Source organism: Myotis daubentonii, chromosome 10, assembly GCF_963259705.1.
Source record: "Myotis daubentonii chromosome 10, mMyoDau2.1, whole genome shotgun sequence".
Taxonomy (NCBI): domain Eukaryota; kingdom Metazoa; phylum Chordata; class Mammalia; order Chiroptera; family Vespertilionidae; genus Myotis; species Myotis daubentonii.
This window is the reverse complement of record NC_081849.1, coordinates 43,061,623-43,077,298: the sequence shown is the minus strand read 5'-3', so window position 1 is coordinate 43,077,298 and position 15,676 is coordinate 43,061,623.

Genomic DNA, 15,676 nt, shown 5'->3' with positions numbered 1-15,676 from the left:
CCCCCAAGAATAGTCAGTCCACTCCCTTTCTATGCCCCTGATTCTATTATAATCACCAGTTCATTCTGTTCATCAGATTATTCACTTGATTTTCAGATTCACTTGTTGATAGATGTGTATTTGTTGTTCAAAATTTGTATCTTTACCTTTTTCTTCTTCTTCCTCTTCTTAAAGGATACCATTCAGCATTTCATATAATACTGGTTTGGTGGTGATGAACTCCTTTAGCTTTTTATTATCTGTGAAGCTCTTTATATGACCTTCAATTCTGAATGATAGCTTTGCTGGATAAAGTAATCTTGGTTGTAGGTTCTTGGCATTCATCACTTTGAATATTTCTTGCCACTCACTTCTAGCCTGCAAAGTTTCTGCTAAGAAATCAGCTGACATTCGTATGGGTACTCCCTGGTAGGTAACTGACTTTCTTTCTCTTGCTGCTTGTAAGACTCTCTCTTTGTCTTTTGCTCTTGGCATTTTAATTATGATGTGTCTTGGTGTGGTCCTCTTTGGATTCCTTTTGTTTGGGGTTCTCTGTGCTTCCTGGACTTGTAAGTCTATTTCTTTCACCAGGTAGGGGAAGTTTTCTGTCATTATTTCTTCAAATAGGTTTTTAATATCTTGCTCTCTCTCTTCTTCTGGCACCCCTATAATTCGGATGTTGGTGCGCTTGAAGCTGTCCCAGAGGCTCCTTACGCTATCTTCGTATTTTTGGATTCTTTTTTCATTTTGCTTTTCTGGTTGGGTGTTTTTTGCTTCTTTGTATTTCAAATCGTTGACTTGATTCTTGCGATCCTCTAGTCTGCTGTTGGAATTCTGTATAATATTCTTTATTTCAGTCAGTGTATGCTTAATTTCAAGTTGGTTCTTTATCACAACATCGAGGGTCTCATTAGATTTCTTGTAGATCTCATTAAGTTTATTGGCAGTTTCTAGAAAATTATTGAAAGACCTTAAAAGTGTGGTTTTGAACTCTATATCCAGTAGTTTGCTTTCCTCCATTTCTGTCATTTGTGTCCTTTTACTTTGTCTCTGCATTTTTTATGCTTCCCTGTGTTGATACAGTGGTTTTCTGTGCTAAGTGTCCTCTAGGGCCCAGTGTTTCAGCCTCCCCAATTACCTGAGGAGGACACTCTTGGTGCACCCCCTTGTGGTCTTTGTGCACAGTCTTGTTGTAGTTAAGCCTTGATTGTTGTAGGTATCACTGGCAGGAATTGGCCTCCAGGCCAATTGGCTGTGAGAATCAGCTGCGTCTGCAGTGGGAGAACTTCTGTGCTGGAGACACCCCTCTGGGGCAAGACTTGCTTCAATGGGAATTGGTACTCACTGAGTCTGCCCCCTGAGTGTGTCCTTTATGGTTCCATGGAGCTGCAAACTGGATGGTCCCACTCTGACCTCTGGGCTTCCTGGCTCCTGGATTTCTAGGGAGGTGCTAATCTAGCCTTTGCCTGAGGCTATCCAGGAAAAGCCTCCCTGCAGGGCTTCGGCAGGGCGTGTCCCAGGGGATCAACAGGGCGGGGCTAGCAGTATGGCTGCTCTAGCTCCTGCCCTCAGAGGCTTTGCTTCTCAGTGTCCCAGTAATCACTGCAAGCCCCTCGGAGAGAAAGCTGCCCTCGAGCTCCAACCTATGCCAGACAGTCCCACTTCTCCCGTATGAGTCTGGGTCCCTAGAGACTCACCAAGAACTGGAGCTCAGAGCCTGAGACTCCCTCCCGATTGAAAACGACAACCGCACCCTCAGCCGCCAGCCCGCTCCACATGCACCTCTGCACCTTAGTATTTCACTTCTGCACTGCGCCTCCTCTGACTCTCGGTATGCTTTTCTCTTTCCTTCTAGTTGTAGAATTTCCACTCAGCCAGCCTTCCTGTGTTTCTGGGTGATGTCCATTCAGTCTTTTAGTTGTATTTTTGAATTGGTTGTGTGAGGCAGCAATCTCCAGTGTTTACCTATGCTGCCATCTTGGTTTCTCCTATATCATGTTATTTTTATATCATGTCTGTTGTTTTATATCATGTTATTGTTTATTCATTAATCAATTTATATATTATTTTCATGTATATACATGAAAATAATATATAATTACTAATTTTTTTCATGTCTGACATTTCTATTATAGACAAAAGCTATATTAAAATATTTTGTATTTTAATTTTATAATACTATATTATATATACTATTTTGACATGTAATTTTCTGCAGTTATGTAATTACCGCACAAATCTTTCTTCTAATTAACTTCCTTTGAATGTGCACGGATCTGCTCACTGGGCCACTAGTTTTACATAATGTACATCCATGAAAGTATTACTTCCTTCAAGAAAAAAATTTTAATCTAACCTAGACTTTAAAATCGATAGAATTAGATATAGCAAATAGACATTTAGCTGTCAAATTTCATATAATTACTTTGTATTCGATAATATAATAATATCATGAATTAAAACATTAGAGAGCTTAAAATGGTACCAATTAGTCATCAGATTCATTGGTACATTTTTGTCCAGAGACAGGGACAGATTAGATATAAGAATATTTTTCTTTTTGAAATTAAACTTAATAAAGATTACAGTGCTTCTTGGTAACATATTTTAATTCATATCTTTAGAAATCTGTTGGGAAACAAACAGGAGAACATGGATATCAATGAAGTGAAAAATGATATTGGCCAGCCAAACTATAGATATCATGTGTGGTGCTGGCGATCTGTTTTGTAGTTCTCTCTTTGATTAGTGTGCATGTTACCAATAGACAACTTAAGCCAGATTTTAGAGTTTTTCTGAATATTGCTAAAGATGAACTAGGGTTAAGTTCAAACTGGAAACTCAAATTTAAATATACCAAAATTAATACCCTACATATATTTTGGGAAAATTATGCAAAAAATACCAGCTAATTACCATAGTAGATCACAGAGCCTCTTCCCTCTTGCTTCTTTGTTACCTCTCTTCTCATTGTTCCTTTTTTCTGTTTTAATCCATTGCATGTTAGATTAAATAAAATATGAGAACACAGAATCTTACAGTTTAATAATATATCACAAAGTTAACATGTGGTTAATCAAGGCACTTAAAAACCAGAATATAATCAGCACACCATAGTCCCTCTAGAAATCTCAATAGTGTTCCCTATTTAATGTTACTTCTATCTTGACATTTATGACTATTATTTATTTGCATTTATTTATAGCTTTTAAAACACCTCATTTTATGTAAATGAAATCATATGAGATGTATACTTTTTGGTTTGGCTTCTTTTATTCAAACTTATGTTTGCTTCCTATGCTTAAGATTATGTTTGTGAGATTCACTTGTGCTAGTGAATGTAACTACAGTTTCTTGATTTTATATGATGCACTGTATTCCATTCTATAAATAAAACACAGGTTATTTATGCACCCTACTATTCAAATTTTTCATTAATTAACAGATGCAGTTATGAATAGTTTAGGACACATGTCTTATACACAGATCAATTTATGTTTTAACCTGTATAGTCAGAGCTTACTTTAAATATCATCTACATCTAATAGCCTAAGTGATGGTCTGACCATTCAACCGGTAGCTATGACACACACTGACCACCAGAGGGCAGATGCTCAATGCATAGGAATGGAAAAATGGAACATACTGATGAATCTCAGAAGGAAGTGGGGAGGGCGGGAAGAGATTAACCAAAGATCTTATATACATACTAGGGGTCCGGTGCATGGATTCATGCACCAGTGGGGTCCCTAGGACTGTTCTGTGGGGATCAGGCCCAAACTGGCAGTCTGACTTCCCCTGAAGGGTCCCAGATTGCGAGAGGGCACAGGCCAGGCTGAGGGACCCTACCGGTGCACAATTCATGCACCAGGCCCCTAGTATTTAATAAATCGTTGCCTACTTCAAGGCCATACAGATATTCTATATTATCTTCTCAAATTTAATTATTTTTCATCTTATATATTGATCTATAATACATCTGTAATTTAATTTTGTGATGATGTAAGGCAGAAATTGTTTCCTTTACTTCCTTAAGGTTATCCAATTGATTTAGCACCATTTACTGAAAAGGACAATTTCCCCCCAGTGCTTTATAGAATCAGGTCATTGGCCTATCTCTGAATTCTCTTTTAAGTCCCACTAGTCTATTTTTTTTAAAAAAATTTTTGTTCAAAAAAATTGATGACTGGATTTTATCAAAACTTTTGATATCAGTAAAGCAAATCTTTCCTTATTATCTTTTATTTCCCAAATATCTATTCTTGGCCTTTACATTTTCATATAAGCTTAAAATCATGAGTCAAGTTCTACATAAAACAAAAAAGTATGGAATATCCATTGTGATTACATTTAATATACACAGTAAATTTGAAGATATTTATATATGTATATTGTCAAATAATGTTAAAGTATTAAGGTTATGCTGGCCTCATCAAACTTTTAAAGTCTATGTAAGACTGGTATTACTCATTCATTATTTAGTATAGCTCTCTTAGTCCAGAATTTCCTTTGAGAACATTCAAAATTAATAGATTAGATTTAATAGTTATAAAATAATAGATTTTGAATTTTCTTGGTTAAATTTTGCAAAGAACAATTATTTCCTGAGATTTTTATATACCATACTTTGACAGTTATTGGCATAAAGTTATTCCTAATATTTTCTTAATTTTTAAATGTGTGCAAGAAATAGGTAGTGATTATATCTTTTAAAACTTATATTTTTATTCGTTTAGTTTTTTCTCAGTTTTATTAGTATCTTTAAAAAATAAAATATTTAATTAATGCCATACATATCTTTAAATTTTTTAATTTAAATTTTGGGTTTAGTTTGCTTTATTTTCTATCAGGTGCATATGTGACATGTATTTTCAGTGTTTTTTGTAATATATTACTTTAAAGTTATGAATTTCCTTCTAAGTTTGGCTGTATTCGCAGTTTTGATAGAGACATTAACATATTTTATACATTAATTTTACAAAATACAAATTGCCAAAATTGATTTAAGGATTACAAATTAATTATTTTAATAATGTATTATAATGATGACGTAAAGACAACCATAAAGGTAAGCAAAAGCAAATAAAAAACATTCACTATAATTGTTTGAAGAACTATCTTAGAGTTATGCAGAATCGTTGCCAGAAAACTCAGTGAGGCCAAAAGACAGAATGCATGTACTTTATGGGGCATACAGACCTTACTATAGGAGAATCCTTATGAACACATATGGAGTTTTTAAATATGCAGATTACATTTGCATTAACATTTTGCTTTTACAGTGTGTCCCGGACTGGCAACGTTACATGCTTACAATTGGAAGTAGTTCAGTTATCAAGCTATTTGACAGTTTTTATGAGAAACTTTCCTGGAAGCCCACACGTAAAAAGAAGCACATTGATTTCCTAGGCTTAATAGGCAGTAGAAGAAGTGACAGCGATTTATTTATGAAACTCCTGGAGTGATGCACCATAGCTCTAGACAGGATTGGAAGGCTGTCAACCAAAGCAGACAGATTATCACCAGGTACTTAGCAAATGATCATGAAGACTAGAGGCAAACCTATCCTGAAGGTCAGGGACAGTGGTGCAAGCCTGACGGAAAAGAATTGGCTGTAGCCTATGAATACGTTAGCTTGAATTTGTGTGAACATGGAAAACACAAACACTGTTGAAATTGTTAAAAGTTCCTTTCTCCTTAAGAATAATACTTAAATTAAAATTAGCTTTGAAATTTAACAACATAAGTATGTGGAGGGGGGAAGCTAGTTTTTTTATAATGCATTATTTTAGAAAAGAAAAATATCTTAAAGAAGACAAGCATGTATTATTTTTTCCTGAAGAATATTCATTCCCTCATTTCCTATTGCATATTTTAATCAAATTTCTTTCCGCCATGTAGTTTTAATGATTGAGTCACTAAGACAGAAAGAAGTCTTTAGTATTTCTTGTTGAGTTGAAATAATTCAGTATTCTGGGAATATAGTAATAGAAAGAAGAACCATTTGTATTTGAAAAGGCAGAATGCAAATTCCTATCAATTATGCCCTTGATATTTGACTTTATTCTACAACTCAAAAGTCACATTGTTAAGATTGTCATAAACACTGCATTCTAACACACCAAATAAAGAGAAAACATCTAATTATGTAGAAATTAGTAGTAAATGCTAATTTGAAAGAAATATTGTTTAGATAACTGAATATTTTGAAATGGATTTACATACTTTATCTAATATTTGTTCTCTAAAATATGGAATCATTAAATCACCATCAATTAAGTTACATTTTCCAAATTCTACTGAGGTAAGTTTGGACTTAAAAAACTCAGTTCTGTGGCTAATAAGAAACACAGATAGGAATTATCTGCTACAAATACTGCCTCCTTAATGATGTTTAACTGACAGCAGGAGAGAAGAGGAAAGAACTCAAAGTATGTACTGCTTCACGTCATAAGTAAATTAGACCAGTGCTCTTCAGATATTTTTCTTGTTGTGGAAGGTGTTTTCCTTTCTTAAACTGCAGAACTCTAAATTCAGTGGAATCTTTGGTCACGATCCAATATAAAACAGAGAAAAAGCAGAGATAATGTGGCTAAAGCAGGTCAGGCTTTATGTAGCTTGGGTCTGCTTCATGCAGCTAAGGCCACAACTCTCTTCAGAGTCCGATAGAGGATGTCACAAAAAGCTCATTCTGACTCAGAAGAACTTTTCCATTAACTTTTATTGCTAATCCAAATAATGACAATTCCTTTGGTTATAACTTGACACTTGTTAAACCACAAAATGTCCTTGAAGGGGTAATTAATTCATTTTGTTATCAATTATTAACACCATAGAACAAATTACTTTTCATATCCTATCTTAAGGCAAGAATATATATGTAATAAAACATTATAAAGAAATAATAGAAGTTTAGGATATTAAACTTTAGCTACTTCAGATTCCTGTAAGATGCAATTTTAATTGAATTTTATTATAAGAACTAGAGGCCTGATGCATGAAATCCGTGCAAGGGGCTCAACCGGCCCTCACAGCCCCAGCCAGCCCTCGCAGCCCCGGCTTCATCTGGACATCCGGACGGTAATTCTGCTGTTCAGTCTAATTAGCGTATTAGCTCTTTATTGTATAGGATAACAGATATGGACCATTGGATTTAGAAGACCCACAGAATTAGGGAGGTAGAGTCAGGAATTAAGACATTCTTGCTAAGAGAGAAGTGAGTTATGATTGCAAATCAATGGTAGCATGGAAGTCTTGGCACTTGGAGAGTGAGCAATCATGAAGCTGTTGGGATACAATTCTCCATATGTTTTTTGTGATTCTACACATTTCATAAAGAGCAATGGACAGCATTTGTTCTTGACTATTTTTTTCATCAAGGATTTTTGTATAGCAAATCATCCTTGAAAGAGATTAGTTTTCTTGCCAAGTTGATAATGTCTTCTTGTGGGGGAAAAAAAGATAAGGCAGGTTTGCCAGAAGCCCTTTCATAAAACTGGTAGTTTTCTAACCCACCCAAACCACATTGTATTGCCTGCTATGCCATAAGTTATAAAGTTCTTTGTCTCTGGCTTGGGAGTCTTGTGTCTTCCGCCAGCATCTATAAAACTGTGGCAGGCTAAATTGCTAGCTTGGAAGTAGGGTAAAATCTCAAACCTTTTATTCTCTTTACAGTATTCTATCATATACAAAGGTCAGGAACTGAAAATATCACACCCAATAATTACTGCGATGGGGCCTGTGCTGGCCAAGAATTGACAAAAATTCTACTAAAACTGAGTTGAATAGAAAAATAAAATTAGCTCTCACAGGTCACTGGGGAAAGTTGAGAGACGAAAAAAGAAAAGAAAATGTTCATCAAAGGTGCTTATGTCTTGAAAATGATTATTACCCTTGAGACTATCAGGTCTATTATTATATGCTCTTTATTTCTATCTCTATAGGTTATCACAAAGAAACCTGAAGACCCATACCATTCCTCCTTGCCTTTGCTGTAAATCTCATATATTCTTGCCTCCCCCTGGCCCTTCCTATACACAATACCTATCTTTCTTCCTTATATTTTTTTCTCAGAACACTCATGACAATCTGACATATTATGCATGTTATGTATTACCACTTTCTTTGACTCCTTGCACTAGAAAGTAAGCTCTAGAATGGTATTTTGCCTGTTCTATTCATTTATTAATCTTTACTTCTAGTATAGAGTCTATCATTGCACAAGTAATAAACTTTAGTCAAGATGAATTAATTAGTAGATCAATGAATGAATAGAAGTTTGTGGTTAAACACTTCCATTTATGTCAAGTGCCTTCCTTTCAATACCCACTTCTTAATGAATATCTTTACTTTGAAATCCTGAATGGTGGACTAACAGGATATTTTTCAAATATTTCTCAATAGTGACAGGCAGTTTCCTTCATTTTTTTCATTCCACTTGGCCACCACCTTCCTCATTTTCCAAAACCTATAAAGGACATGCAATATGAGGGGAAAACATAGATGAAGCATGTTTCTCTTGGGACATGTAAATTTAACATCAGTGATTAGGTCATCTTTGCTGAATGATATCAACATAGAAAACAAAGAAAAAGATTGACACCTGTCTGAAATACAAGACATTTATAAGGGTTAATAGTATTAGTCAATGTTTTACCTTCAGAATAGAAGTTTAAGTGGATGCTTCATTAAAGATTTAGGTTTTTTCTATAGAAAACTGAGTTACAATCCATGCCCCTCTTCATTTTTTTATATTAAAATTATCTAAAAGAGTTATTACATAGTTTTTATGAGCCTTTCCTCATTGGTTATGGACTGCCCTGTGACTAACAATGTCCTCAGCCCTCCAACTAAATAGGACTTGTTTTTATCAGAAAATGTGATAAATAAGTGTTGTCAATGCAACTGGATATTTTAAGTTGCAATATTTGATTTTAGACTGCATTCTGTGTCTCAGATTAAATAGTACTGTTTGTGGAATTCTGTACATTCAAACCTTAAATTAATGCACAGTTTTTACTAACCTATGGAACCCAGATTCAATCAGAACCAAGCTAAATTTTTATTTTTTCCCCTGAAAATAAAACTTTATCATCATCTCCAACTGGTAATTGTTTATAATTTCCCCACACTGTCGGGTTGCAATTAGTAGTACACACACACACACACACACACATATGTATTCATATATACATAACCCATGGACACAGACAATAGGGTGGTGAAGGGGTGAAGGCCTGGGGTGGTGGGGTGGGGGTGGGCTAGAAGAGGTCAAAGGGGGGGAAAGGGGGCATATGTAATACTTTCAACAACAAAGATTTTTTAAAAAAGAAAAATGCCTATAGCTAAATATAAAGTAATATTTTAAAATACATATAATTTTTACACATACAGGTATGTATATGTATACATATGTATTTTTTCAATAAATATAAGAAAAAAATAAATGTATTCAAACAATTACTCTACAAACATCAACTGGGTAAAATGAGATGAGCCAGAATTACAGATTTAGTCTGTAATTACTAGTTCCAGTCTTTTTTTTTTATTTGTAAGAAGAAATATTTTATGACCTATTCTGTATAAACAATATGCTTTGATTATTATAAAACACTAAAATATGATTCTAAAATGAATTTTCTAAGAATACTTTAATTTCTTTATTTTTTCAAAAAGATAATATTCAAGTTGTGACATGTGATATTTTTGACTACCAGACAGTTCACTAAGGTAGATTCTTAAACTTTATCAATGCCTATAGCTATATGGCATTCAAATATTATTTTAATATTTCCAACTAGAGTTTCAGATAGACTTGATCATATGGTACTATTTGTGATTGTTAATGAATAGATAAGAATTCATAGATAAGAAAATGAAATAATTCCAGAAGCTCAGAAATAAATTATTAGATTATAAATTACCTTCGTTTTATAAGAAACTGTTTAAGCCAAAAGTACCTGCCAGTGATTGATGAGTTCCTCCCACTCAACCACCTTGAACAGAAACTTTGACCAAAAGCCAGAAATAAACACCTGTGTTTACTAATAGGTCTAGTTTAGCCCAGGTGATCAAAAAAACAAAGGAAGAAAATAGAAAAACTTCTATTCTATTCAGAAGGTTAAGCTATGGTTGCACTACCAGTATTTTTTGGAGCCAATAATTAATGATGAAAATAATAGAGTGCATCGAGATGGGTGGTTTGGTTTCTGCATCTGGAATTGAAAATCAAGTTTTGCAGATAGGAGGTTAAATTTAGCAGCTGAAATTAGTGTGAGAGGAAGTATTTTGTTCAATAACTTGAACTTAACTTCTTCATATATCATGGCATGATTAGAATTATTCAAAAAGAATGTTAGCATCATGACTTATCAGTCTGCCTTTCACATATCTGCTCTCTCTTCCATGCTCACACTAAGGTGACAAAGGGACCCAGATATTACATTAGGATGCTATTTAAAATGTAGTGAATTATTCTTATGATGTGATGTGAATGTATTTAGAGAAACACTGATCAGAGAATTCTAGTGTCTTAGAATTCAGGGCTATTTCCATGATTTTATTAATGTTTTTAGAGGCTTGGATCCTACAGACATTTGAAGAAAGATCTGACTTTCCCCAGAGAAAAAATTTTAGGTGTGTACACAGCCTCTCGCATCAAACACACTTTTACCAACATTTAGACACACACAGGCACACATTTACAAAAAGTCTTATGTAGCTGTATGTTTCTATAGATATTTTTAATTAGAATAAGAATCTGTGATCCAACAGGGGCCAGCAAAATATGAACCCATGGGCAGAATCCAGCCAACTGGCTGTTTTTGTAAATGGTGTTTTATTGGAAAACAGCCTTACTCAGTTATGTATTTTTCATGGTTGCTTTCATGTTCTAATATCAGAGTTAAGAAGCTGAACAGAAACTATATGACCCACAAGCCTAAATTTTCTTTAATCTCACTATTTAAAAAAAAGTCAAATCTAGACCAACATTTTTCTTTACATTTAAGGAAACAGACTTATAAAGGTTAAATAATGTGTAAGCTACCTAGAGAACAATCTGACAACATGATGAACTAAAATATCAAGACCGTTTTCTACTCCAAGATCCTAAAATGCTGGGTGAAATGTAAGAAAATTATAAAGTAAGCCGTTGCCTCTGAACATGGTAGGAAACTTCAAATGAGAATCCACACAGATTCTCGTGAGTTACAGAATAACAGACTCCTAAGTGACAGGGCACTAGAACTTCCCTCACTGACCAAGGAGACATGAGGGCTGCTGATCGCTTCTGTGGGCCACGATTCTGTAGGAGGAGGGTATAGAAGGCAAAAACAATTTGTCACCTGCAAGGGAAATAAATCAAACTTCTAACCTATGTCCTCAAAAATTTAAGTCTGAACCTATACTGCCAACCAATATATTAATATGATCCAATTAACCTGCTATGCAGGCTGTTTCCACGATTCATGTTTCACAGGATTTCTACAAATTCAACAATCTCCACTGAAGATCAGTTCACAAAAAACACACACAATGAGACAGTGTCAGAAGACATACCCAGAAAGGAGGAACAGCACCCATGAACTTGGAAACAGAAAAATCTGAAAGGCACTATAAGTAAGCTTATAAAGCCATAAGAGAAAAAAATTAAAAAGTTAGACAACAGAAAAATTGACAGGCAGATTGATGATATAACCATTAGAATTTCTATAAATTGAAATACAGATATTTTAAGTTAAATATTCAGCAGAAAATGTTTTTAAAAGACAAAAATGAAGAAAATCTTCAAAAACTCTGAAAAGTAAATAAATAAATAATAGTTCTGAATAGATTCACCCAAACTCAGCCCTTATGGATTTTCCTGGGATTCATTGATATAATTGACATATAACACTGCTTAAGTTTAAGGTGTACACATATTGATTTGATATATTGAAATATGATTACCATTTTAGCTCTAGCTAACGCCACCATCATATCAACTATTACCATTTCTAAAGGAAAACAGAATACAGGAAAAGAGATTTATAGACATCAAAATTAGAATTAAAATGTACAATATGAATGCAATAGAAATTTAAGAAGTCTGAGAGAGACAATATTAGAAGAGGTAATAATTGGTCATTTTCAAGAATTGTTGAAATATATTAATCCTAAATTAAGGAAACATAATAAGTTATTATTTCTATAAATAGATACATAAATATATTTCTATCTCAACAAATCTATATAAACATGTCTATGTATAGCCACCTATATACCTCCACATATGTAGACATTATAGTAAAAGTGTAGAAAATCAAAGCAAAGAAGAATATTTTAAAACTGAGAAAAGGGCAGGCATTACAAAAATGACATTATAAACATTTAGACCAATGGCAGGACTCATATTTGCAATAGAGGCCAGACACTAAAAAACATTTTTTATTTGGTCAATGATAATAACTAACACTTAGATATTTATATGCCCCTGAGATATCATTCAAGACTAAAGATGAAAAGAACATTTACAGATAAAAGAATGAATAAGAAAACTTACTACTGCCCTGGACGGTTTGGCTCAGTGGGTAGAGCAATAGCCTGCAGACTGAAAGGTCCCAGGTTCGATTCCGGTCAAGGGCATGTACCTGGGTTGCGGGCACATCCCCAGTAGGAGATGTGCAGGAGGCAGCTGATCGATGTTTCTCTCTCATCAATGGTTCTAACTCTCTAGCCCTCTCCCTTCCTCTCTGCAAAAAATCAATAAAATGTATTAAAAAAAAGAAAACTTACTACTGGTAGACCCTGTTAGAAAGCATTATACTCAGTGTGTATTAAGACAAAAACTAAACCCAGGATGAAGGGAATAGATTTAAGAAGAAATCATAACAGAATAAAAAATAAATTACTGCACAAAAGTGCAAATTAGTGTGCTGTTTCTAAATAATTAGTGATTTCAATATAATGAAGGTTATCCAAAACAAACAGAATGAAATGCTTTTTGTGGTGGAGGCAGGAACATGTATTTTTTGCTAATATTAAGAGTGATTATGAAAAGGAAAAATTAGACAATATTACTTCCAAAGAAGAGTGGATAAAATAGGAATAAAGATAATTGTTGATGAGGGATATGAACACATTTATTGTATTTTTTTAAAGTATTTTTTTATTGATTTCAGAGAGGAAGGGACAGGGAGAGCGAGATAGAAACACCAATGATGAGTGAGAATCATTGATTGGCTGCCTCCTGCACACCCCACACTGGGGATCAAGCCTGCAACCCAGGCATGTGCCCTGACCAGAAATCGAACCTTGACATCCTGGTTGATAGGTTGATGCTCAACCACACACAGGCTGGTGTGAAACTCATTTTGGTTAAATCTGTTTCTAATTGGAATGGTTATAAGACTCCTCGACTTGATTTACATTTAAGTCAATTTAGCACAAAGCAAAGTATGATGAGATGGGAAAAAATGACAACATCTGTGGATATTGGGCTCAGAATAATTCAGCAGAAGGAAAAATAATGGCTCCTAGCATAAAAAAAAGACAGCTCTCAGGGGAATTCACAAAAAGATACACATTATAGTTAGAATAGAAAATGCATGTTTTGTACCTTTTCTTCTAGTATAACTATGGTCAGAGAGGTAAATTCTTTTCCTACATAGTCACATATATACTTTTAAAAAATAACACTTATTATGCACATTGTCATTATATGGAATTTTCCCTCAGTGGATTATATATTACTGCCTACCAATAACATTGGGTACCATATGATTAACTATTAGTGAAATCATTTAGGACATTACAATGAGGGGAATTTTTAGAGTTGTTTCTACTCTAGCCTATTTAGAAACTTCAGAAACAAAGGAGTGCATGTTATTTTCTAAAATAATGTTCTGTTGTAGATATCTTGAAAGCTTTCATTTTTTAAAACAAGGGCCCTGCATTTTTATTATGCACTGGGTCAAATTATGGCAAATTATGTTACAAATCTTGCTTCCTGTTTCCTTTTGTATGTTTTTTTGTTGGTGGTGCTGTGTTTTGTTTTTTTCTAAATACAGAGAATTATTTGTTGTACGCTTGTTTTTAGGAAAATTCTATTGCTCTCACTATAAAAAAAGAAAATGCATGTGTCTGTGTGCATTTACGAAAACCACCTAGGTAAAAGAAAACTTTTAATTGTCATGATAACTATAGAGTACCATAGACTGTCTGATATTATAATTAAAAATATGACTCAAAGATAGAAAGGTATTAGAGTTGATCATTAATATTTTTGGTCTGGAAAGGGAAGAAGAAATATCTTTTCTCATTTCTTAGACCTCAATCAGCATGACTCTTTCTTATTTGAAATAGCTGCAGATATTAACCTAATATATATTTCTAGAGAAATTTTCATATTTAGCTTGAATTAGACTAAATCTCTTAGCAACAACGAAAACCAAGATACAGTGTTTTTTTTGTTTTTGTTTTTTTTTTAAAAAAAGGTATTTAAATGCATGAGATAAAAAGAAAGGCAGTTTGGATTTGTTTCACTGTCAGGGAAATATAAGTACATGAGCCCAAAATTTGCACAACATTTTATCTTGAGGTATTTACCAATTCCTAAATAGTACATGCACTGGGTGAGATGCAGAGAATGTTGAAACAGATACCAAAGGGCTATAACACAAATCAGAGTTTCCAGAATATCCATCTTGCTAGAAGACAAAACTGCTATCACAGCCTGATAAGAATGGAGGGGTATGGCAATGAAGAAAGACCACCCACCTTTTTCTCCCATAACAATACTTGTTGGCAGAAAATATCAGACTACTGAAAAATTGTCATATAAATACAGTCCATCTTATAGTAATATAAGTCCTCTCTTTACCATCACATATGACTTAATTGTATTTCATAAATAGACTGTATTCAGTAGTGTCTCTCCCTCCCTCTTCTCCCTGATCTTTCTCTATTCCCCGCTCTCCCTCTCCCTACTCAATCCCTCCTCTCTCACACACACACACCCACAGACACTCACATACTTAAATCTTAAAAATTAAGAATTTCAAAAACTTAACCTGTGCCTGATGTCATAAATTTTGAAAGCTCTGTGTATACTTCATTGAAACTAGATGTTTCTCACATTTCCTATTTTTGACCCTGGATTTAGTTTTCATGTTTCATTAACAACTTGTTTTCCATCATCTTATATTACACTAGAGGACCGGTGCACAAAAATTTGTGCACTCAGGGTGGGGGTACCTCAGACAGGCTTGTTCCCTTTCGCAGTCTGGGACTCCTGGGGGGATGCCGGGGTCCAACCCCAGCAGGTCCAGGGGTCCCCAAAGGTGTGGACGGAGTCGGCGAAAAAGGAATGACATGGAGACAGCGTTCAGTTGATCAGCAGCCTAGCCAGGATCTCTAGCCAGGATCTCCAGCCAAGTTCTGGTCTGGATCTCCAGAGAGGTTCTGCTCTGGATCTCCAGAGAGGTTCTGTCCAGGTTCTCCAGTCAGGTTCAGTCACCAGGTTCTAGTCAGGCTCTCCTGCCAATCTCCGCAGTCAGGTTCAGTCCAGGATCCCCTGCCATGCTCTCTTGCCAGGCTCTGCCTCCAGGCTCCGAGGCCAGTCCCTGTCCAGGATCCTCCGGCATGCTCTCGCCAGCGAAGTTCTTCTGTCTCTAGGCTCCTTGTAGGTTCTGTCTTCTTGATTCTGTTCTAAGTTCTG